This window comes from Acipenser ruthenus, chromosome 46 (assembly GCF_902713425.1).
Source record: "Acipenser ruthenus chromosome 46, fAciRut3.2 maternal haplotype, whole genome shotgun sequence".
NCBI lineage: Eukaryota > Metazoa > Chordata > Actinopteri > Acipenseriformes > Acipenseridae > Acipenser > Acipenser ruthenus.
The window spans coordinates 4,882,707-4,907,467 of record NC_081234.1 but is presented as its reverse complement, the minus strand read 5'-3'; the positions used below and the strand labels follow the sequence as shown (position 1 = coordinate 4,907,467).

General features: G+C 44.1%; 1 long non-coding RNA gene across 1 annotated transcript in view; it reads left to right on the top strand.

Moving 5' to 3' along the window:
- The first annotated feature begins 15,110 nt into the window (after window positions 1-15,110).
- LOC131720995 (uncharacterized) overlaps window positions 15,111-24,761 on the top strand; it is a 30,249-nt gene continuing 20,598 nt past the window's right edge. Inside the window, exon 1 of the long non-coding RNA XR_009319803.1 lies at window positions 15,111-15,256. This is a non-coding gene — a long non-coding RNA (uncharacterized LOC131720995). The remainder of the gene's footprint in view (window positions 15,257-24,761) is intronic.

Below are 24,761 nucleotides of genomic sequence, written 5' to 3'. Positions count from 1 at the left end.
TTAACCCGCTCATGTTTAAAATTATATAATTGCAATTTTACCATGCTCCGAGGGTACTCGTGATAGAGTGGGTTTCATTCCGAGCATATTCACCATCACACAGTGGCAGAAATTAAAGTATCTTATCTCCTAAATATTTTTAATCTCTTGGTTGGGTTGGGTAGCTATTTCTGGCATAGTGTTGAGCATGCGCAGTGTGCAAAGGTAGCAAAAGAGCATGCACAGAGCATACGCAGTTCCTGAAGGAAGCAAAAAGTGGCAGGTGGCAAAAAAGGGCAGAATACCAGATTTAAATAACTAATTTTGTTGTACCTTCTTTTCCAAAGGCTACAATAACCATTTCATCCTTTGAGTGATATGTTTTTCCGTACATATCTTCAAATGCACCGTTAAAAGCATTCATTTTTTAAGAGTTGCCAGTTATGCTTTGTATTTTCACCCGTCCCCAATTTGGTAATGCCCAATTGTTGTGTTTTACTGAACTGTAGAATCTCAGCACAGATCATATCAATGATTGCGAAAGTTGATATTGCTTTGAGGCGAATACCCTGGAAATGCTATATCAATTGTAACATGACACTGACATGGTCGATTCCCATGGGACTAAAAAGACACAGGAAGCCTGAGTTTTACATTTTACAGAAGGTCCCGATGTCCTGTAAAATAATCAGAGGACCTCTGAGAAATATCTGGGATAAAAAGAAATGGACGGTTCACGCAGGACTAAATTTCATCGATGTCAGTAAAAATCCCAAAACCACCTGATTATTTGGTGATTTTTAGTTCTGTGTGAATCAGGCTTTAGATTGCATTACTGATACAGTGTGCTTAGATGACAGCGAAGCAAACAGCTCATGGGTCAGAGTTTTTATTGGTTGGGACAGGGGTTTACAGTGTTGCAGGTGGCTGACAAAGCATAACAACAGGAAAGCATAATCCCTCAGACTGTGAACTCTGTACCACCTGATCCAAAACCACCAGACTCCACGTCTTCGTTATCTGAACCGAAGATAACCCTGACCCTGACCCTGACCCTGACCCTGAACCACTTCTAAGCACTTTTTATTTCTATTTATGTGAGCCGCAATATTTCCCCTCATGTATTATTTGTTCATTGGTTATTGAAATGAATGGTAAAAATGTGACTTTCAGCTAAAAGTTGGAGTGGGCCGATCGTTCAAACCAGAGTGTTGGCTCAGCAGAATCCGGTAACTCGTTTTTTGAAAGATGACCATTCTACAGGAATGTACAAAACTGAGAAACTATCAATTTGAGAATTCTTAAAGAGTAAGTAGCGGGGTTCCGAAAAATATAATCTCTCTTCCTGCACTGATTTAAAGGACAGATCTCAAACCCCAGTGCACTAGAGCAGCCATTTTGAAAAGAGCTTTGAAACAGACTTTAAACTTATAAGTGTAAAATGCTGTCAGGATGTTAACAATGAAAAGAGAAATGACAGGTACATTATTTAAACAGTTGTAGCAGCACACAGAGACGTATAACGCTATATTTTTCGGAACCCCATTACTTACTCTTTAAAAGACCTTCAGTTACATAACTTGTCTGACACTAGTTTAGGCCTGAACTTAATAAGACACACCACCCAGCTTTTGTACTGGGGACGAGTAGCTCACAGGAAAGCTGGGAATGGCGCAAACTTTTACACAACAGGAGTCTTAATTATTGTCTGATTGTGACAGGAATGGCTGAGTGGGTGGTGGGAAGAATAAAAGAGACCAATCCCGGCTTTTAGTTATAATCCGCGGCTTTATTGTGCCACAACAGAAAATAATGGAGCCAGTGCAGCACTTCCGGGTTTGCGCTCCTCCCGTCTCACTCCGGAGCGTCCCGTTAGTGCTCTAATGGGTGCAATAAAACAAGGGGTTAACAGGGAACCTCTGTGCCACACAACCTTCCTTCTTATTTCCCTTCCCCTCGTTATTTGTATTCCGTCCGTTTACTTCCTTTCTCTCTCTCTCTCTCTCTCTCTCTCACCGTCTCTCACGCAGTACCTTGCCAGAAGGAACAGAACTCCGGGCCACGCCCCCTTTTGTACGCTCCGTCCCGTTCCCATTGGGCAGCGCGGGCAACCACCGTTGACCAATGCGCGATTGCCACAGCGCTCCCCGTCTGGGTTGGTGACGTTGCGCACCGTGGACCCGCCCCCCTTCCAAGATGGCCGGCTTCCACCTCTCCTGGGGATGTCTGCTCCTCCTCCCCAGCACCGTCACCGGTCGGAAGGGAGATCTAAAACAAGAATTCACTCTCTCTTTGTCACATATCCCACCGCTCAGAGTGGAGCCGAAGGAACACTCGGCCAAACCTACCATTCCCATTACTCCCCCCTCCCGGGAAAAATAATCCGCATTTTGGTGATCTTTCCCAGCACGATGCACCATATGATACATATAAGGCTGCAATGCCAAATACCACCGAGTTATTCGAGCATTGCTATCCTTCATAGTGCTTAACCATCTGAGTGGGGCGTGGTCCGTGACCAGATCAAATGAATGTCCCAGCAAGTAATATCTAAGGGAGTGAGTTGCCCATTTAATGGCTAAACACTCCTTCTCCACAACCGAATAGTTGCGCTCCCGAGGAAGCATTTTTTTGCTGATATACAGAATGGGGTGCTCCACCCCGTTAACTCTCTGGGACAAGACCGCCCCCAAACCGACCTCTGACGCGTCAGTATGGAGGAGGAATCTCTTGCTAAAGTCTGGTGCTATTAGCGCAGGAGCCTGGCACAGTTTTTGTTTAATGGTCTCAAACGCCCCCTGACACTCTTCTGACCACTTAATTAAATGTGGTGCACATTTCTTAGTGAGGTCTACCAAAGGATTGACCACGGTGGCATACTCGGGGATAAAGCGGCGGTAATAACCAGCCAATCCCAATAGTGACCTCACCTGGGATTTGGTTTTGGGGACAGCCGCATCCACCAAAGCCTGGACTTTGGTGGCCACGGGTTTCACCCGTCCATTCCCCATGATAAATCCTAAATACTGTGTTTCTAATTTAGCAAACGCACATTTCCTCAGGTTAGCTGTTAGCCCAGCAGCCCTTAGAGACTGAAGGACGGCTTCCAGTCGAATTACATGCTCTCTCCAGGTGGAGCTATATATAACCACATCGTCAATATACGCTGCTGCATACTCACGATGGGGATGTAACACCTCGTCCATCAGTCTCTGAAAGGCAGCGGGCGCACCATGTAGCCCAAACGGCATGGTTTTAAAATGGAACAAACCATCCGGAGTTGAAAATGCAGTTTTCTCACATGAATCACGAGTCAAAGGGATCTGCCAATATCCCTTCGTCAGGTCCAGAGTTGAGATAAACCTGGCCGTTCCCAGTCGGTCGAGGAGTTCGTCGATCCGAGGCATGGGGTAGGCATCGAACTTGGCGATAGCATTGACCTTTCGAAAGTCAACACAGAAGCGATTAGTGCCGTCCTTCTTGGCCACGATAACAATAGGACTGCACCACTCACTTCTGGAAGGCTCAATGACCCCAAGTTCAAGCATCGCCCTCACCTCGTTCTGGACGCCACTCCGCCGACTTTCTGGGATCCGGTAGGGCCTCTCCCGAACAGTGACACCTGGCGGAGTAATAACAGCATATTTGGTAAGGTTAGTCCTGCCGGGCACATCAGAAAACACATCCCCAAATTTCCCAATCAACTTACGTAATTCTACTTGCTGATCCGGAAGTAACTGTCCCCCCATTGAAATCTGGCTGGGGCTAGGGGCCTCTATACAGGGTCCAAAGTCATCCTCCATCTCGCCTGGGGCTATGAATAAGACCTCCCTTGCCTTCCAGGGCTTTAATAAATTGACGTGATAAATTTCTGTTTTATTCCGGCGATCAGGCTGTCTAATTTCATAATTCACTAATCCTACAGCCCGTATCACCTCATATGGCCCCTGCCATTTAGCACACAGTTTTGACTCCAATGACGGGAGAAGCAGCATCACTTTATCTCCGGGCCGAAAAGTTCGAATTCGTGCATTAGTATTGTAATGCTGCTGTTGCCGACGTTGAGCCGATCTAAGATTGTCTTGAGCCAATCGACCAATTAAATCAAGGCGATCACGCAGTAGGAGCACATGCTGCACTACATTTTTAGAGGAGCCCTTGTGTTCTTCCCAACCTTCCCTCAACAGGTCGAGGATGCCCCGTGGCTGCCGGCCATACAGCAGCTCAAAGGGGGAAAATCCCGTTGAGCTCTGAGGCACCTCTCTCACTGCAAAGAGGAGATAAGGGAGAAGAGTGGCCCAATGTTTCTGCTCCTGACTCACAAACCGTCTCAACATTTGCTTCAAAGTTTGGTTAAAACGTTCCACCAGTCCATCCGTTTGGGGATGATAAACCGACGTCCTGATGGGACGTATTTTTAGAATTTTATACACTTGCTGTAGCGTTTTCGATAAAAAGTTTGTTCCATGATCAGTTAATATTTCTTTTGGGATCCCTACTCTAGCCATAATCTGACTTAACTCTTTCGCAATTGCAGTGGCACTAGTGGACCGCAGCGGAACTGCTTCCGGGTACCGCGTCGCATAATCCACCATCACTAATATGTGTGTGTACCCGGAATCAGAAGGCAGCACTGGCCCAACTATGTCCATTGCAACGCGTTCAAAGGGAATGGAGACAATGGGCAGTGGGACCAAAGGGGCGGGGCGCACTCGACCCGGCGCTACTCTCTGACAGTCCGGGCAGGTAGCTACATATTTCGCCACCTCGGTGTAGAGCCCTGCCCAATAAAATCGAGCCAGTATCCTGTCCCTCGTCTTGTCAACACCAAGATGTCCTGCAAAGGGGACGTCATGCGCCAGCCTCATGACCTCTGGTCGACAGGACGGGGGAACCATCAACTGTTTGACAGGCTGTCCTGTGCCCGGGGCGGGGTTTACTCTATATAGCAAGTGCCCCTCTACAACGAAATGAGGATATACCAGCGTCCCAATGCCATCAACATCCTTACCCTCGATAGACCGGACCTGTTCCCAAGCGTGCACCAGTGTGGGGTCGTTGTTTTGCTCCCACACTAGGTCCGCGCTTGAGGCCCACACGTCCGGGATATCGACGGGGGCTGGAGCAGTCTCTGCCCTCGAGGGTCCAGTAACCTCGCCCGCCCGGTCACACTGTGTCCCCACTCCCTTCGATTGGCGTTTGGGACCATCAGAACCTTCCCCCGCCAGTCCCCAGCCGTGTCTCATCGATGCGCCCTCCCACTTTTCCTTCCGTCTCTCCTTACGTGTTTTCCTAGGACGGAAAAGGGGAGAAAACAGTTCGGCGTGGAAAGGAAAAACGGTGCCAATGACTTCCTTTCCTCGGGAATCTGCCGTGTTTACACGTGTGGTCGAGGCTGCCGATGCTTTTAGTAAATCTTTATATTGCGGCCAGTCTCGACCCAGAATGACTGGGTGTGGTAACTTCTCGGCCACCCCCACTACTAGGTGGCGCTTTATCGGACCTACCGATAAGTATACTTTTAGAGTGGGGTATGTCGCCGTATCCCCATGGATACAGGAGATCGCCACCTGGCCTTGTGGCTGCCACGACATACCGCCAAGGAGAGCTGTTCGAATCAGAGTTTGCTCACACCCTGTGTCCACTAATGCGTGGGTACTCACATTCCCCAGCGCCACATCAACAATACACGGGCCCTCCCGACCATTTCCCCATTTCTTACCTGTCTCAGACGCCAGGTGACACGCAGCCACATCGCATTCCATAGCGGCCGGGCAGTATCTCGCGATATGTCCCGACTGCTGGCACCTGAAACAGATTGGAGGGGCAGAGGGTGAGGATGGTACGTATCTGTCCCGCTGTTGGTATGTCAGCGGGGCAGGGGGAGCCATTCTACCCCAGCTGGGGGCCAACCTCTGCCTCCACGGTAAGGGGGCTGGATGACCCGACGGGACTGGTGATTTGCTGGGTCGTGGTCCGGGAGCGAAGTTCGGTGGTGGTCCTTTGGTAGAGGAGGGAGGGGTGCAGTCCAGCAACGTGGAGCGGGCGGACACGAGGGAGTCCTCAAAATTCTCCGCCAGGGCCACGGCCTGTTCCAGAGTGGTGGGATTGTGCCGGCGTATCCACGCTTGCGTCTCCGCCCCGACCACATGGCAAAATTGTTCCATTACAATGGCTTCCCCCATCTGGATCCCAGTTTTCTGGCTGGGGTTCAGCCATTGCGCCATGTGGTCGCACAATCGTTGGGCCACCACCCTGGGCCGGGTGTTTGCTGGTCGCTGGAACTCCCGGAAGCGGACTCGGTGGGTCTCCCCCGTGATATTAAGGCGGCGGAGGATAGCCTGCTTCACTACCTCGTACTGGCTGGCGTCTTCATCAGTCATGGCCCGGTATGCTGCTTGCGCTTCTCCCATCAAGCAGGGGCCAAGTTGGCTTGCCCAGTACTCCCGGGGCCATGCTGCGGTGGTAGCCAGCCGTTCGAAGGCTACGAGGTAGGCTTCGGGGTCATCCTCCGCCGTCATCTTCTGAGCCCGGGCCTTCGGGGCCACCATCACGGGGCCGGTTGCCGCCGACGTCATCCCCATCCCGACCCTTTCGATGAGGGCTGTGTACCGCTCCTCCCTCCTCCGTTCCTCAGCCTCCCTCCGGCTGTCCAACGCCTCCAGAATCGCGGATAAAGTGGTGGGGTCCATCCCACTTCTGACACCACGTGTGACAGGAATGGCTGAGTGGGTGGTGGGAAGAATAAAAGAGACCAATCCCGGCTTTTAGTTATAATCCGCGGCTTTATTGTGCCACAACAGAAAATAATGGAGCCAGTGCAGCACTTCCGGGTTTGCGCTCCTCCCGTCTCACTCCGGAGCGTCCCGTTAGTGCTCTAATGGGTGCAATAAAACAAGGGGTTAACAGGGAACCTCTGTGCCACACAACCTTCCTTCTTATTTCCCTTCCCCTCGTTATTTGTATTCCGTCCGTTTACTTCCTTTCTCTCTCTCTCTCTCTCTCTCTCTCACCGTCTCTCACGCAGTACCTTGCCAGAAGGAACAGAACTCCGGGCCACGCCCCCTTTTGTACGCTCCGTCCCGTTCCCATTGGGCAGCGCGGGCAACCACCGTTGACCAATGCGCGATTGCCACAGCGCTCCCCGTCTGGGTTGGTGACGTTGCGCACCGTGGACCCGCCCCCCTTCCAAGATGGCCGGCTTCCACCTCTCCTGGGGATGTCTGCTCCTCCTCCCCAGCACCGTCACCGGTCGGAAGGGAGATCTAAAACAAGAATTCACTCTCTCTTTGTCACACTGATCTACCGTACTTTCTAACTATTCCAGTAAAACACGCTTCTGAAAAGACTCCTGAAGGCTGTTTTTTCTGAAGTGAGGCGGCAAAGCATATCAGTTTCAGTGCACCATACTTCTGCTGCGGGTCTCTTTTGGCAGCGCAAGCTAACATGCTTCCACCTTTCACTTCAGAAAAAAACACCCCTTAGGAGTCTTTTCAGAAGTAGTCTTTGCTGGAATAGTTAGTAAGCATGGCAAATAAACATTCAAGCAGAAACAACAAAAGAGAATCACATAGAACACACATGATAGGATTTTAAACAGGTAATACATTAAATATTAGTCAATTGCTAAGAGGAGTACCATGTAGTGCCTTGTAATGTTAAGGGAAATCTGCATAAGATCTGAAGTTTACATAAAATATTTGTGACTTGAACTTGGGATCTACTGAACTGAGCGGTTTAGGCTCGTAAATCAGATTTGCAATGAGTCACATTGGGATTATCCGATTTACATTCAATTTGCAAATAACTGTAAGATTTAATCTTCAAGTAGGTCATTCTCGCATCACACCATACAAAAGTGAGAAATGTCTGCATTGGTAAAAATTGTAAACTTGGTTGCTTTTCTGCAAGGAGAGTCCGCCTCTGGCCAACTCATCATCAGCAAGCGCATAAAGGCTCTGTGTGTTATTCTCCCATGCCGCTTCTTTTGTTTCGGGCTCTCAGTCACACGCTGGGAAACCGAAGCGGAAGTCAACCGCTTAGAGCCTGGAGGAAGGGCTGCCCTCAACCACGGATTCCCTGAGGTTTCACCCTACATCAAAAATTAAAAATATGTGAGTAGGGTGTTTTTCCTTACCTGAGTGCTGAGCGGTTCGTATTTAGTTCTGTAGGGTGAGTGGTCGGGTTGGACAGGCTGGGCTCTCTCCCCCGGCGCAGTCATGCTCTGGGGGACGGGCCGTGTCTCAGCTGCTGATTTTCATAACATTTTCAATATTTTGGGGGGTAGGTGGCAGTGTGCCACTGTGGGGTGTGTTAATCATTTATTATTATTTTTCCGTTCATAGTTTGGCGGCCTCGTCTTTTGGGGGGAGGTTGCCCATAGCCACTTCCTCTGCGGCACTGTGATGCATGTAACTGTACATGTTTTTCCAGCCGGCCTCACGCAGGTAACCATCGAGCACCCATGGACGAGGCCTCCGGCCAAATTTATCATTAACTCGGGCCCTGAGTGCCCACCACAGTCATCGGGCCCTGAGCGCCCATCACAGTTCATTAAATCATCTGCAATTGCAATCAATAAATCATTCATTCATTGCGGATTCTCCGTGCTGAAAAAATGTATAGGTGTGTCAGGATGTAACTTGTCTTTCATTTTATGAAACACTCTTCTGTGCTTAATCGCTGTGTAGCAGGATAGCATCAAGAACGAGACAGACAATGCTGCAGTGATGTTGCGCACGTTTATTAAACAAAATACACAAATCAAACAGGGCACAAAGGCCAAAAAAAAGGTTAAACAAAACCATTCTTTTGTCAGGCTGGGCATTCACCTTCACTGACTAAGCTCTCCAAAAACCCTGTACATGTGATCACGCGATCACCTCAACACCACCTCTCCAAACCCCCCTAAACAAAGGATTTCTCCTTGCTTTTATACATGTGGCCAATCCCCAATTAGCATCAGTTACCTAACTGGGGAAAGGCCACACCTGTGATTGCTGGCAGGGGCAGATTTAACCCCATCCCTGCCACCCTATACATTCCCACACACACAACGTAAAAGCAACGCAAAGTGTGATAAAGCACAGTGAAGTCGGTAAAGCACTGGTAAGTATTGTAAAGCATGCAGAACAGTGGCGGTTGGTGACTTCTAAGTCAGAGAGGGCACAAGTACAAACCCTAAAGCAAAAAGATGTGTCAGAGGAGCCTACTTTTCTACAAAGGTATTACAGAGGGTGATGATGTCACAGTGCAGCTCACAGCGTGATGCTGTCACAGTGCAGCTTAGAGCGTGATGCTGTCAAGTGCAGCTCAGAAGGTGATGATGTCACAGTACAGCTCAGAGGGTGATGATGTCACAGTACAGCTCAGAGGGTGATGATGTCACAGTACAGCTCAGAGGGTGATGATGTCAGTGCAGCTCAGAGGGTGATGATGTCACAGTGCAGCTCAGAGGGCTATGATGTAAAATTAATACAGTCGAAGCCGCTTAAGAGGGACACCCCGGTGGAGTGAACAACTGTCCTGCTTAACGTCAAGCTAAAGAGAAGTGCAGTTAAACAACATGAGAAGTCGGATTAGTCCATTAGTGCAGCAGATAAAGAGCACAGAAACACATGTGGACAAGTATATAAAGCCAAACAAAACAGTTATTGCTAATCAAGTCTTACTTCAGTGCTGTAATTGTGTTCACTGGATATATTTCCATTATGTACAGCGAGGTCCCGCACTTTTGATATACGCGCCCCTTTGACAACAGCCTGCTGAAACCAAATGAAAAGTGAGTCCTCTACAATCATTACTGTCTTTCCCCTTGCGCTTCCTTTTCATTTCGCGATTTGCGTTTGATCGCCACTCACCCAGAATAGCATCTCTGTTTTCGCTTATCCTCCCTGCCTGGCTTTTGAAGATGTGAAATTGAGCAGCAACGGAGGACAGAGACGATGTGGGGTTCTGCTGAGCTTCCAGAACCTTTACCCTGTCAGCAAGTGACAGTTTGTTTCTCCACTGAGACATTTTTGTACTGAAACTGCGTTACTGTACAAATGTTGCTGAAACTGCTGTTCAATTTCAGTGTACAGGCAAAACACTTTTTCACTTTTTATTCAACACATTACTCATAACCGCACATACTCAGTAAAGCACTGCTTCAGCAGGCTGTGAGTGGAGCCCAGGGGAGGCTCTGGGCTCCTCCAATTAAAAACAGGGCTCAGACTACATCATGTGCCACTGCCAGTCCTGCAGTTAAGAGTGGATAGGAGTTTAAAACAGAGACTACTTTTGAATCAGGTGACGTCATCTCAGCTTCCAGAATTGCTGTTAATACAGGAAGTTTACAATGCAGATTTGCCTTCTCAGGGCATATTGATGAATCTAGGGTTTAGGTTAAAATATAAATGTGGTTTAAAAGGTTTCGGTAATAATTGAATTTTATTTTATTGAACATTATTATATTATAGCTACCAACAACATATAGATATTTTCCCTTTGAACATTTTTGAGATTTAGAGGTATGGTAAAGCATATTAATAAACATGGCAAATCAGGGTAAACTATGGGAAATGCAGAGTATAACCATGGGAAAAGCACTGCAAAAATACAGGGCAAGAATACTGCGGTACACTTTTATAAGGGCAGTGTTACTGTTATTGCAGGTCTTTATTGAAGGGAGTTTTAAACAAGAGCAGCAACAGGGTTGAATTGACAGGGTAGTGTGCTGTTCTATAGGGTTGAATTGACAGGGTAGTGTGCTGTTCTATAGGGTTGAATTGACAGGGTAGTGTGCTGGTCTATAGGGTTGAATTGACAGGGTAGTGTGCTGTTCTATAGGGTTGAATTGACAGGGTAGTGTGCTGGTCTATAGGGTTGAATTGACAGGGTAGTGTGCTGGTCTATAGGGTTGAATTGACAGGGTAGTGTGCTGGTCTATAGGGTTGAATTGACAGGGTAGTGTGCTGTTCTAGTGTTCCCTCTCCAGTCTTTAATAAAATCTGATCCTTTTCTGAAATGATGTCAGGGCTACACAATGGGAAACAAGCACCTTGGGAGTTCTTAAGAGAACCTGAAATATATCACTCAGCTGTCTAGTTTTGTAAAATCAATAGGCATTTTACCTGTTTAAAAAAATAGGAGTTAATAGTTGGATAGGAAAATACCTTAAGTAAAAATCACATCTAACCCCAAAGACTGCTCTGTGCAGGGGACCATCACTCCACCACACAGCGCCTCAGCACAAACGTTACAAGGGGACACTCACCCTTTCACAGTGCCTTATTATGTGAAAGGTATATTGTTTTTTCTTAATGTTTTTTTAAGTAAATTATGCTCTTTTTTTTTTTTTGCTACAAAATAGTATCATGTGCTGGACCCAAAGCGTGTACAACGTGACTTTTTTCTTCTGCTAAAGATCAATTAATGGTTTGTATTTTAATTCTGTTTACCATTTACTTCACTGATATTGGATTTGCAATTCAATAACATGTCTGGACCTTGGGTTGCCATGGAAACCAGAACCCTCGACCAACAGCCTGCAATTACACCACACAGGATTATGTTCAAAACGGGCTGGGATGCTGCACTGCCAACGTTTCATTATTCAATTACTGGGGGCCTGTGTTCATTTAGCAGCTTCTTGTCCGTGGAAAGATGTTGAAGGGGCAAGCAATTAAAACGAAATCCAATAGGATACTGTCTTATCGTTGTTTCCTGTGAACACTGTATCTACAAACTCAGATGATCCATCTCACTTATGGTTTGATTGTCATCAGGTAGGACAGTATTATACAGTATTTGCTCAGGGTTTAGCCGCAAGCAGGTGGACAGACGTCATTGGCAAGCATGGAGCTGCCTTTACCAAATTGTATTTTAAATCAGTGCTTAAGAGGTGGACATTAGGAACACACTGGGAGCAGGGCCACCATGGGCTTCCAGGACAGCTGTGATTCAAAGTCTACCAGATATTATTTTGGGGCCTATGTGACTATTCCTCATGTTTATCAAGGGCTTCCAGGCAGCAAAGTCTGTTCTCCAGAAAGGTCCATACAGTCAGGGCGTGATTAAAGGACAAGGGGACCCTACGCTAACCCATATTTTGGGGGCCCTATGCATATTATGGTGAATGGTGTTATTGGCATATTGGTTAATCCGGCCCTGTGTTGGAGACAGAGAGTGTGAGCAGAGCGGAGCGAGCCAATTGTAGATAGAGCGGGGGAGCGGAGCGGGATAGATTGATGGAGCGGAGTGCAAAATGGACAGTTCCAGCCCGCTCTTTCACAGCACTGAGAAGAACTGAGCATGGTATTATTTTTCTTAAATACATGTTCAAGCACAAAAAAATCAAACAAAAGACAAAAACAAATACAGATGCAGTCACTTTACAGTATTTTCCATTTTGCCTGTGCATGGTAACCACTAATTTTCCAGTTTCAAACCAAAAATAGGGACTTTTAATGTTTTGCAGACTTGACAATTGCATTTAAAAAAAAAAAAAAGCTTTTATATTCAATGTGATTGGTGTTGCACTTTTACTTCAATTTCAATTTACGCATTTTTTCAGTGCCAATCAGTAATAATGAGAAAGCGTCATTGAACTGAATTAGATCACTTATCGGAGCACTTTATGTCTGCTTTCTCTCTGCTGATCACAGCTGGGCATGAGGCTTGTTAAACTGTGTATGCTTTACTGACTTATACCATACGATATAAATCACATTCAAGTGATAATAATTCAATCTCACTGTTGTTCATGATCATGTTAATTAACATAGAACACAACATGATGCATTTTGGATCACAGACTTACAAAAAAGCTAGCCGTCATAAAGAGCCAAATGAACCGAAAGCAAGCTTCTGTGGTCCTCTCTTCCTGTGTGTGTGGGCCCGTCCGCCCGCATGCAGTTTTTGTAAAATGTCCCAAACAAACGACGACCTCGCGGGGGCCCCAGTTCTGCTGAGGGCCCTACACTATAGCATAATTTGTGTATAGGTTAATCCGGCCCTGCATACAGTCATCACTCGGGCATTCATAAAGCCAGCCTAATGTTCTTATCAGTCCTCTATTGAAGTCTGTCAGGGAGAGCACTTAATCAGTCGTGTGAGGTACAGTCTACTTCAGTGCTTTGCAATTCACAGGTTAAAAGACATTATAAATATGCAGTCAGGACAATCTTGCGTATAATAACCATCTTTATTAAAATACAAATTTTATAGATTTCCAAAAAACATTGAACACAAACAATGGTTGAAAAAAAATAAAGTTGAAGAAAAACAGGTGGAGCACAGCCTCATCCTTCAGAGCATCTCGGTGCCGTCTGCTAAAAAACAAAAAATAAAATAATAAATCTATGTGGCGTGTTCATCCCGGTGAACAGAAAATATGAGGCCCCTCAGGACGAGGCTGGGAGTGAGGAGGTGCTGGCTGGGGAGGAGGTGGTAATTCAAATGCACGGCAGGCCTGAGTTAGCGAATTATATACCTTATAGGCTGATGGAAACTTGCCAGTAATTGGCTTGTCGATTTGACCAATGAATAAATGCGATGTACAAGAGCTTGTATTAATGATACTATAGATTTCCTGCCTGAAAAGCTTTATAGTCTTATGTTGCTCCACACTAGGTTTGTAACATTAGTGATGTGTATTTATTTATTGTGAAAGGAACCTTCTAATCTTACAAGACTAGCAGCACGCAGCCCAAAAGTTTATTTAAGACCCAAAGTGTAAGGCGTGTGCCGAAGTGAGTTGGGAAAGCAAGACATTAAATATTAAGAAAACATAGAGTAGATGATATAAACTATGCCTTTGGGGATGCAAACAGCACTCAGAGCAAAGCAATTTGATTATTCTGTGCCAATCTGCATTACAATCTATTATTTACTCATTTTAATTCTATTTATTTGTAATGGCATGAGCTTCTGTAACAGAATGAGTTTTCTGTTTGTAGATTTTTTTTTTAATTGTGAAAAGAAACCCAAAACAACAATTATACTGTATAGCGCTGGCCAAATGTTTTGCATTACCCTATAGAATTAATAAATTGTCATATTGAATTGCATACTGTGTCATAGTTTTCCATATACTAAACAAAAAACTGACAGAAATTTTAAAAAATTGACATTTCGAAATCTAACATTAAATACTGTACTACTATTATGACTTCCATTAGACTTTTGAAATATAATTTAGTAGTTTCTTTGATTACATGATGTTAAATAAAATATCTAAATTATATTCATATGGTTTTTTTGTTTTTTTTTATTTTTATTTTGTAATGACCGGTGTCTCAATTCTAAAATTCTGGGTGATGCAAAACTTGTGTCCATAGCTGTATACAGTACAACCTGACATTGATGTGATGCAGCCATCTTAAATGTCTTTGTATCAGATGGCTTGTATTGCATTCACCATACTTAAATTACTCTTATTTAACTATATGTTAAAAATACATATAGTGTAAGGTGCTATGTATGATGCATGCTGATTTTCATCCACTCAAGGTCAGAGTGGCCAGTAAGCCCACTCATGGGTAGCCGCTCTGTGGCGTGGATATCAGCTTGTATCATACAGCACCCTAAACAATATTCGATACAAACATAAACAATGGCCTAAATGTATCATGGATATCATTAAACATGAATTCTAGAATGTTTATTTCACAGATAGATTCTGTTTTGACAGTGGTGCTGCAGTATTCTAGAATTCTAGAATGTTTATTTCACAGATAGATTCTGTTTTGACAGTGGTGCTGCAGTATTCTAGAATTCTAGAATGTTTATTTCACAGATAGATTCTGTTTTGACAGTGGTGCTGCAGTATTCTAGAATTCTAGAATGTTTATTTCACAGATAGATTCTGTTTTGACAGTGGTGCTGCAGTATTCTTAGTACACCACTCTAATGCTGCTCTTTCCATCACTGTGATGGACAGGATGGCTGCGTGACCTACTTCTGCTCTCACTGGCTGCAGGAGGATCTTCTTAACCCTTGCAATGCCTACCTCTGATTCTGCTACCATGTCAGCATGTCAGCCAATCCCAGTTGTTACGGCTCCAAGTTAGAGCCAATAAAATAGCCCCTGGCCCTACAAAGACAGGAAAACTGACCAATGGCATTACTGACGATACAAGCTTGTTCTATTGTACAGGGCCAGAGCAGCAGTATAGGAACTTCTCTGTAAATAATCTGTCCTTCTGTCCTGGAACTGCATCGAACCATGAGAAAGATTAAGAGGAACAGAGACATTCTTCTCGGTTACAAACTAGCCACTCATCCCGCTCATCAGGTAAAGCACTACTCGTTATCACCAGTTACTCCCAATATTGTTGGGGTTGTTTTATATTAGGACATTTGTTTGCTTACTGCTGTACCTGAAAACTGTGCAAGGGCATCCTGCTTGGACTTGGTCAATCAACTGTGTGAGAATACATAAGAAAACGTATGAACTAGAGGAGGCCATTCATCTAAACTCGCCCGGCTCCTAGCTGATTGATCTCAGAACTCTGTTACTGCACTTAAAGTAATGGTTTGGATTAGCTATGTGAACTCCTCTAAGAAGGCTTCAAAAGTGCACAGTACTGTGTACTTATGGACTGAATTGTAGTTACTTTAAATTTAAATGGTTATGAACAAACATATGTTACTATTCATTATCCCAACAACATTCTCTCAACCCCCTTGTAGTTTAGCTGTATATCTTTTAGTTTGACAGACTTTCTTGTTTGGGTTTATCGTTTATATAATTGCCCTAAATGGTGGCAGAATGAAATCCTGCTATGGAAATGCAAAACAGGTCAAAGGTATGACATTATTTTGTTATCTACAATAACTTTAATGGAGTTTAGGCTGTTAACCCTTTAAAATACTTTAAACAAAGACCTGTGTGTACCCAGCGTGGACCCAGATGGAAATGAAGTGGAGCTGACTGAGCTCAGGAGAGTGGTGAGGGTGTGGAATGGGTTAATGGGGAGTGATGTCACAGTAGTCTTTGAGCCCCAAGCTGCAGGCTCAGCAGTGTCTAGCTTTACCAAGATTAGCTGCAATCCATCAATATATATCATGACATTGAGAAGAACATCGCGTCAATCCGTTTGCCTACATTTATTACAAAGTCTCTTTCAGTGCTGCTACGTATGAGCATGCAGGATAAGGCATTCCTCAGCCTCCCTCTTTCATCACTCTCTTACAGTAAAGTCCTTACCCTCTCAACTAACAAGACCAGGATTTTCATGACAGGCTTTTCCTTTAGACAGATTTGACTTTGTTAATCCACGGCTAAAGTATATCCAGGCGTAGCAAAACCTAGGGAAAGCATGGTAAGACACCAGCCAGTGGAGGAAATAGACCAGTAAATCATGATACAGGGTGGTAAAAGTTTAGAGCAAAATATTTTTTTCCATCACCTCAATATCATTATTCTTTGCAGGTACAAAACAGGTAGGCATACTGTTGGATACCTAGGTATGTAAGATGCATCCAACCATCCATCTGTATGTTTGTTGACCTTTGTAACTTCCAGAGCTAAAACAGTAATTGACATTCATCACCTTCTACTGCTGCAGTGGTAGTCTCGTAACTGGCAGTGTGGAAACTAACTTGTGGATATGTTAACAAACTAGAATGTAAGCTAGGTCTGTCTATGGATGCAGTTACACTTGTATAGAGGAACTATGGAATAACCAAGAAATCAGACACCTAAAGTGATTGTGGGGCACCTTTGGTAAACACCTATCACCCAACATTACCTTCGTTGCCAGGAATTTACAAACCTGAATATCCTAAATAGCCACATGCAAATATTGAATCAACCTCATCGGGTTCATCAGATTTGCACTCCAATATGTGAGACATACTTGCAACTGTGTACAGAATAGGGGTAGAATGGATACAAAGTCAAATAGCTGAGGCAAAAATACTCAAATAGGTCGCCACAAAAATATGAAGAAGTCATGTCTGGGGCTCTATTGGTGAATGTACTGCTCAGTAACACTCTGCTGTCTGTGCACTGTATTTTAAAACTGCTTGGAATTTTGAAAAACTATTTATGAATGGTTTAAAGCAGGGTTAGACTCGAGGGTGAATGCAGATGAACGCCTTCCACTCACTTTTTTTCAAGGGTGTACACCGTCCACTCACTTTTTTTCAAGGGTGTACACCGTCCACTCACTTTTTTTCAAGGGTGTACACCGTCCACTCACTTTTTTTCAAGGGTGTACACCGTCCACTCACTTTTTTTCAAGGGTGTACACCGTTCACTCACTTTCTTTCAAGGGTGTACACCGTCCACTCACTTTTTTTTGGGGGGGGGGGGTTGGGGGTGAGTGCAATTTTTCATTACGATTTTGTTTAACACAAATCAATGAATAAAATATATAATACTATATGAAGCGCCTCGTCCCTGTATTATCAATTGTGTTCTTTTGAGAACTGAATATTGTATTTGGGAGGATTTTATTTATTTATTTATTTTTGGTATATTGTGTTCTGTATTCTGTCAAAGGATAATTATTTGTTTTACTCTTGTGTCCACACTGCTTTTAACATGATGTGGTAGCAGAATTACCTCTGCTCTCACTTTACAGTTAACTTGTATGACATACTTACCAAACCAAACAGTATGTAAAATAATAGATTTTTTTTTTAACGTTTAAACAGTTGCATAGCATTATTGTTCAGATTGTTCCATGTTGGTGTATTGGATCAGATATAGTTTGCATTTTTAAACTGTATTCATTTTGTTGACTTTGTTAATCCGGCCCTGCTTACATGGGATCAACTGGGTAGAGAAATAGTTAATCCGCCCTGAGTAGAGCTGTAAATTTGATTAACAAAATAGTACTTTGTCACCTGGATCAGTGGGTCCTTGGGATGCGTACCCTGCTTCGTACTTTACAGTTCACTCACTATTTTCTGTAGGAGTCTAACCCTGGTTTAAAGTGCCATTTATATATTACTAGATTAGATTTAAACTACAAATGCACTTCTGTCCATCTGAAACCTTCACAATCACTGACCTGCGATTTCTGAGATTGACATCCCTATTCGACGTATAAGAACATAAGAACATTTAAGAAGGACAGGAGGCCATTCAGCCCATCTAAGCTCGCCCCGGTTCCCTGTAGTTGATTGATCTCAAGACCTTGTCAGGTTGGGTTTTAAAGGATCCAAGTAAGTGTTCAGCATCCACAACTAGGTAACCCATCCCATAATTCTCTGTGTGAAGAAAACTATTTAGATGTCAAAAAATATATATTGTTAACATTTTCAGAGATTGTTTTCTGTATTCACTTCAATTCCACTAAATCGTTTCTTATGTCTTGTTGCCATGGTATAATGTTTTTGCAATGTTTTTTCCCCTTTACCTAGAATCCTATTGTATGTAAACTACTTATGTCTCATACTTTTTTGTCCCCTGAGAAAGCTGGGAAGACTGTGTCGTCTGATCTGTTAGAAAATGCAGTATTGGGGGAGTGTTCAAAACTAACAATACCTGTTTTGTTCACCCATTTGATAACCATGACTCTTCTGTCTTGTGTCTGTCATTTCCAGCAAAGACAAGCTTAAACTTTCCTATGAGCTGATTGACAGCTAAATATTAAAATCAGTGATGTATCCAATTTGAAGGGTTACACCTGGTGAACCGTATAGTTAAGAGATTGCTTTTTTTTTAAAAATTTAGTAGTCGCCAATTAGTTTTTTTGTAGTTTTCTCCCCAATTTAATACCCAGAGCTACAGCGGCGGAGGACAACGCAGCTCTGGTGAGCTTACAGGTAAGCCGGCAGGCACCCGGCCAGACTACAGGGGTCACTGGGGCCTGGTGAGCCGAGAACGCCCTGGCCGACCTAGCCTCTGGGTTGGGGCTACAGGTGAATAACTTGCCCCAACCTTATAACAGTCAACAAATCACATGCAGAGATGACAACATACTTCTGAAAAGTACTGAACTGCCTTTTAAATATATCTTATTAGATTACTTCTGATACAGACTCCAGGGCATGCACATGGTGTTCTTCCAGTCAACTGAATGCAGCAAATAAACAACAAATTAATACCAGCCTGGGGAGCCTTCATGACTTGTGCTTCATTATATACGAATATGCAGTGCAGTCTGCAAGCTGGCAATCTGCTGCGTGAACGTAACAAATAAAATGTTGGGCCCCATACTTCTGGCCTTCGGTACACCTGCAACCAATAACCTGTGACTCCTTCAACACTATAGTGATGCATATCGTCATTTCTTACATTCACTAGAGACAGAATGTTGCAGAGGATCAGGTTAATAGTTACACTCTGGTGTACTCTCTGTATTCAGAGAGAAGTCATATTTGACAGCTCTGTTGAGGTCGCAGGAGTGCCTTAAACATTTGTATTGCAGCTCAGTACCCACTGACTGGATCATGAAGTCCCAGCTTAGGGGGGCTGGAGACTTTACCTAGGTCTGCAGTTTGTCTTCTGGGATCAGATCGAATGTGGTGTCATGTATAGGGCTTGGGGTTATGTAATATCCTTGCAGACATCATTAGACTAATGTTTCACGAGTGGGTTATTCGGGAGAACAGACTTTGCTGCAGATTTTCACCCGCCCTGAAGGAATTTGAAGCGGTGCTGATTGATGAGTGGTCACGACGCATCCCTCCCAAACAGTTTAAACGCCTTGCAGATTTGCCTGGTTGTCCATTGACAGTGCTGTGGCAGGTGTATCTATTTCTGTACCCCTGATACTGAACCCTACATCAACTGCATATAGCATGCCAGCTATGTGAAAACCATTTGGTTAGCTGCACAGAATTTATTGGGCTGCAGATCAGGTCATGTCCTAAAAATATATTATCATCATAGAAGTCGTTGGCAGTAAAAATTCTAGAATAATGCATAATAGAGGTGTGTCGAGTAACAAATACAGTGACTGTTTATGAGAACAAAACCTATTACTTGTACTTTTTTTTAGGGGCTGTGTGACAGGGTAGCATTGCGGGCCCAGATGGTATTCGGCAGGCAGAGAGACTCAGAGACAAGGAAACTGCAGTTAAAGCGCTGCTGCGCTGTTTAATAAACAAAAGGCAATCAAAAAGTCAAACAAAACACTGCTCACAGAGCAAAAATAAAACTGTTAAACAAACACAAAACTGTTCATGCTGGGGGCTCTCGAGTGGCGCATCCAGTAAAAGCACTCGCTAGAGTGCAGGATGCGCTCTATAGCCTGGACATCGCCAGTTCGAGTCCAGGCTATTCCACAGCCGACCGTGGACGGGAGCTCCGAAGGGGCAGCGCTAAATTGGCCGAGCGTCGCCCGGGGGGAGGGAGGGTTAGGTTGGCCAGGGTGTCCTCGGCTTACCGCGCACCAGCGACCCCTGTAGTCTGGCCGGGCGCCTGCGGGCTTGCCTGTAAGCTGCCCAGATCTGCATTGTCCTCCGACGCTGTAGCTCTGAGGCGGCTGCACGGTGAGTCTGCAGAGTGTAAAGAAGCGGGCGGGTGACGACACAAAAAAAAAAAAAAAAAACTGTTCAAGCTGGGCAGAGCCTTCACTGAACTTGAACCTTTAACAAAAATAAAGCAGCCCAACACCAAACTATTCACTCACCAACTCCCACCATCAAACAAAAGATTTTCTCTTTTTATAGCATGTGGCTGGAGCTAATTATCAATTATTCAATTAGCTCCAGGCACATTCTCACATGTATTTTGGCAGGGATAGGAAATTAACCCCATCCCTGCCAACCACCACCAAACACCAAACCACACAATACTATTATTTACAGGCAGGGCCCTGCCCTGCCACAGGCTGTAACAGGGCAAGGAGCCCTGTACAGTTATGATTTGTTTTTTTTTTTAGAACGGGGTCTCCCCCTCCTTCTCTGTGTTATTTTGTAATTTGTGTTTTATGATTTATTATTACATTTATATTTGTTGGTGAAGCTCCGTATGTTTTGTTATTGTTTATTTGTATTTATGTATTGACGGCGTAGCCGTGTGTTTTGTTGTATTGTTTAGCAGCGTGGATGGGAAGCCCCATCCAAATTAATAACCTCGTGCAGAAGGTGGCCATCTCCCGAATTAATTAAGTGATTCATTTGTTGCTAATCGGGAGATGGTCACCTGCTTAAAAGCCAGCAGCTCTCTGCACTCCGGGTGGGTGTTAGGAGTGAGAGCGGACAGAGTGAGAGGAGCGAGAGAGAGAAACTTTAAAAGAAATACCGGATCAGTGAAGGCTACTGCCCAGCCTGACCGGTATTGTTTATTTTGTGCATGAGATTTGTTTTCTTTAAATATTTTATTTCGCTCTGTGAGCACTGTGTTTAAACTTTTCATTTATTTTTGTATTATTTAAATAAAATGGCGCAAGCGCCTTTAACTGCAGTACTGGTGTCAGTTTTGTTTGGTTCCTGCATCTGGTGTCAGTTTTGTTTGGTTCCTGCATCTGGCCTGACGTCACGACTCAACCAGCCTGCCACAGCGGCACTTTCAGTTTTATCCTGACCCACTTCTAATGGTAAAAATCCACCCAGTATAACATTACAGCATTCTGTGATCACTTTTTTATTGCTAGAAATGCGTTTATTTCCCACCTGTAGTAATACACATTTGGGTGATAAATTACTGACGGTGGCTGCTTTCTTAGACTGCTCCTCACCAGTGCTTTTTGCATTAGCAATGTAGGTCTAAAGGTGAGAGATTGAGACTTATTTGATTATTAGTTTCAACTTGCCCATCACAATGCAACAGTCAACAGGGAAGCTCGCACAGGTGTTCAAATTAAATCAAATCAAATTAGTGCGTCTTTGAGTGTGACTGACAACTGGACTAACTAATCCACCTACAGGGGTAGTTCCAAGTCTGCATTCATTGCTACTGGAACCATTTTTACCCCACGTTAGTGTGAGTGTAAACAAACTAAGCCACATTACCAAAATAATGCAACTTACTTTTTTGATTGCACATGTGTCATGCATGTAAAGATTTACACATGTACAGTACAAAGAACTGCACTGCACAGTCAACTCCAGCTTCATGCTACATGCACACACAGGCTAAACGCGGCTGTGAGTTCACCTAAGGGCAGTGACAACAGCACTAGTTAATCCTGTTCGGAACAAGTATCGAGTGTGGTTATTAATTCAGTTTGGTTAGTTAATGCGCACTAACTGTGTGTGTTTATTACAACTGCACTAACACAACCACACCTGGTGCTCAGTGGATTTCTGCGCAACTAATGATGTCATTGTTTATCAGACATTTCCGTGTGATAAACATGGCTAAAAAAATATATATAGGTGCGTGATGAGCCAAGTTGATTTTGTAATATTGATGAATAGTAAATTCATACAATGGTAAATAGTGCATACATATAATATACTTTTTATATTTAATCAAAGTGCAGTTGTATAACCACTCAAGTTGTTTCCACCAGCCTTCTGGTCAGAAGATGGCCTAAATGTTTCGATCTACTGGCATGGTGCTGCAGATCATCGCCACTGTATTTAGCGGTGCAGAAAAAGCTGAACGGCGTCTCCGCTGGTTTTGCAGTAAAGAGCAGAGCTGTGCTTGACGAGCTCTCGATCGTTTACGTACAGAACCTTCTTCCAAACGCATAAACAAAAACACAAACGACAGCCAGCTGTCACACAAAACCTCACAATCGGCATGTCATGATGGCCCAAGTTCAGTGGTTTGTTTAAACAGGGAGTGCACTCACTTCAGTAATGAAAGACGTGTGTGTACAACAAACAACCGCAGCGAGTGCCGTTTGTACGGTTGTCGAGCCAACTGCAGTGTGTGTGTATGTAGCCTTAGTGTGTCTACACTGAAGAAAAACTAATACTGCATCAAATCTGGGATTAGCTTCTACTGTGAACAGAACAGGGAGTAAAGCACCTTCATTGAAACATAACTCTTCCAAATGTCTGGAGCTGAACAGACAGTACACACGCACAGCACTATTGCATTCCCATCCATTTCAGTGCTGTGCAGCAATCTCAGTGACACAGTCTTACCTCTGATATCAGTGACAGAGTCTGAAATGTCAATGCAGGAAGAGCCAAGCTCCCCATGCATCTCCCAGCAATGATCTCCTTATAGGGGCAAAGAATGTGGGGGGTTAAGGATTACATGGCAACACCGCTCCCAGTTACAGTACAAACTGCTAGTTTATAAAGACAGCACTTTCTGTTCTTTCCCATTGTGACAAAATATTCAGACCCTTTCCATATCTTCTTTTGAGACCTTTTTAACATGGTACAGCAAGCTTCTATCGATTTCAAGGTTAATTTACAAGTGGATAACAGACCATTTGGAAGGAAGGAATTTGAATCCCTTTTAGTTTTGAGGTATCCTTATACCCGTTACCTAAAGTGGGATCCATTTTCTTTAAAATACACAGGTTTTGCTGAAAGACATCCTATTATGAGTTAATATGTGGTGTGTAGGGTGTCTCTTGTTGTTCTAAGATGTCATTGCATGCAGTTTGGGTTCTGGCTGCTCCAACTGTGTGAAATGATTTCTGCTATAATAAGAGAAGCATTACAAATGACTTATTCATTTACTATATGTAGGGCTTCCATTTTTCGGCTATATTTTTTTTTTTACAAAATTCATTTATCAGCACTTATTTTAAGGACCATGAAATGGTAAAAATCGGTTCCAATAAGTCTTGCATGCTGCTTGCTTGTTCAGTGTTGTTTTATTCTCTCTGAGGATTTCTGAATGTCCGCTGACACTCTGCAGCTTTTATGTTCCCGTTTCCATTGCACATTCGGGCAATTCTTTCACATATTCGGCAATACAATTTTTCTAACAAACAGCAGCAAACCAGATACAAACTGAAACAAATCCGTGGGAAGCATTCTCATGCCTGTGTTCTGCATTTATCTGTTTAAAAAATAAATACAGCCAACTTGAACCTGAAATTGCGCAGGTAGTTATCTGTAAATAAATGTTTTACCGAAAATCGGGACCCTTAATTATATATCACTAAAACAGAGATCAGAAACTGCTATAAAACATTTTTAAAAATGTGTTAGTTGATGTGTGCAAACAGCTGGGTTCAGAGAGCTGCCAGAGCCATCTGAGTGCTCAATTCTCAGCAGGGGGCTGGTGTATTACACTGTACTGTAGGATAGATACCCTGATGCAAGACCTGTCTGGTATTACAGTGAGAGTAGATTTAGATTCTGTGATACCCGACACTGAGGAAGTCTCTGGCTGCCTGCGCTGTGGCTCTGGATGTGCCTGCTGGCACTGTTGGGTATTAACAGTTTAATTTCATCTACTGTAACACATTACATCTCAATGTGTTCTTTTCAGTCATTTATGCATTGTTACAGTGCTGTAGTTACGTGGACACAGGTGGCTATTCAAGTCTTTTAAATAGTTTTAGTCTCTATCACCATTCAAAGGTAAAGACAAGAAGAGAAAAGTTTTGGCTGATAATTGAATTTAAACTTGTGGATAAAGTCTATGAAGATATCAGGTCACTCACTTTTCCCTCTGCATCGTTGTGACAAAGAGAGAGTGAATTCTTGTTTTAGATCTCCCTTCCGACCGGTGAGGGCACTGGGGAGGAGGAGCAGGCAGAGCCGCGGTGCGCAACATCACAGACCCGGTCGGGAAGCGCAGTGGCAATCACGCATTGGCTGACGGCGGTTGCCCTCGCTGACCAATGGGGACGGGACGGGGCGTACAAAAGGGGGCGTTGCCCGGGGTTCTGTTCCTTCTGGCAAGGTACAGTGCGTGTGAGAGAGAGAGAGAGAGAGAGAGAGAGAGAGAAACGAGGAGGGAAGCACGGGGAAGAACC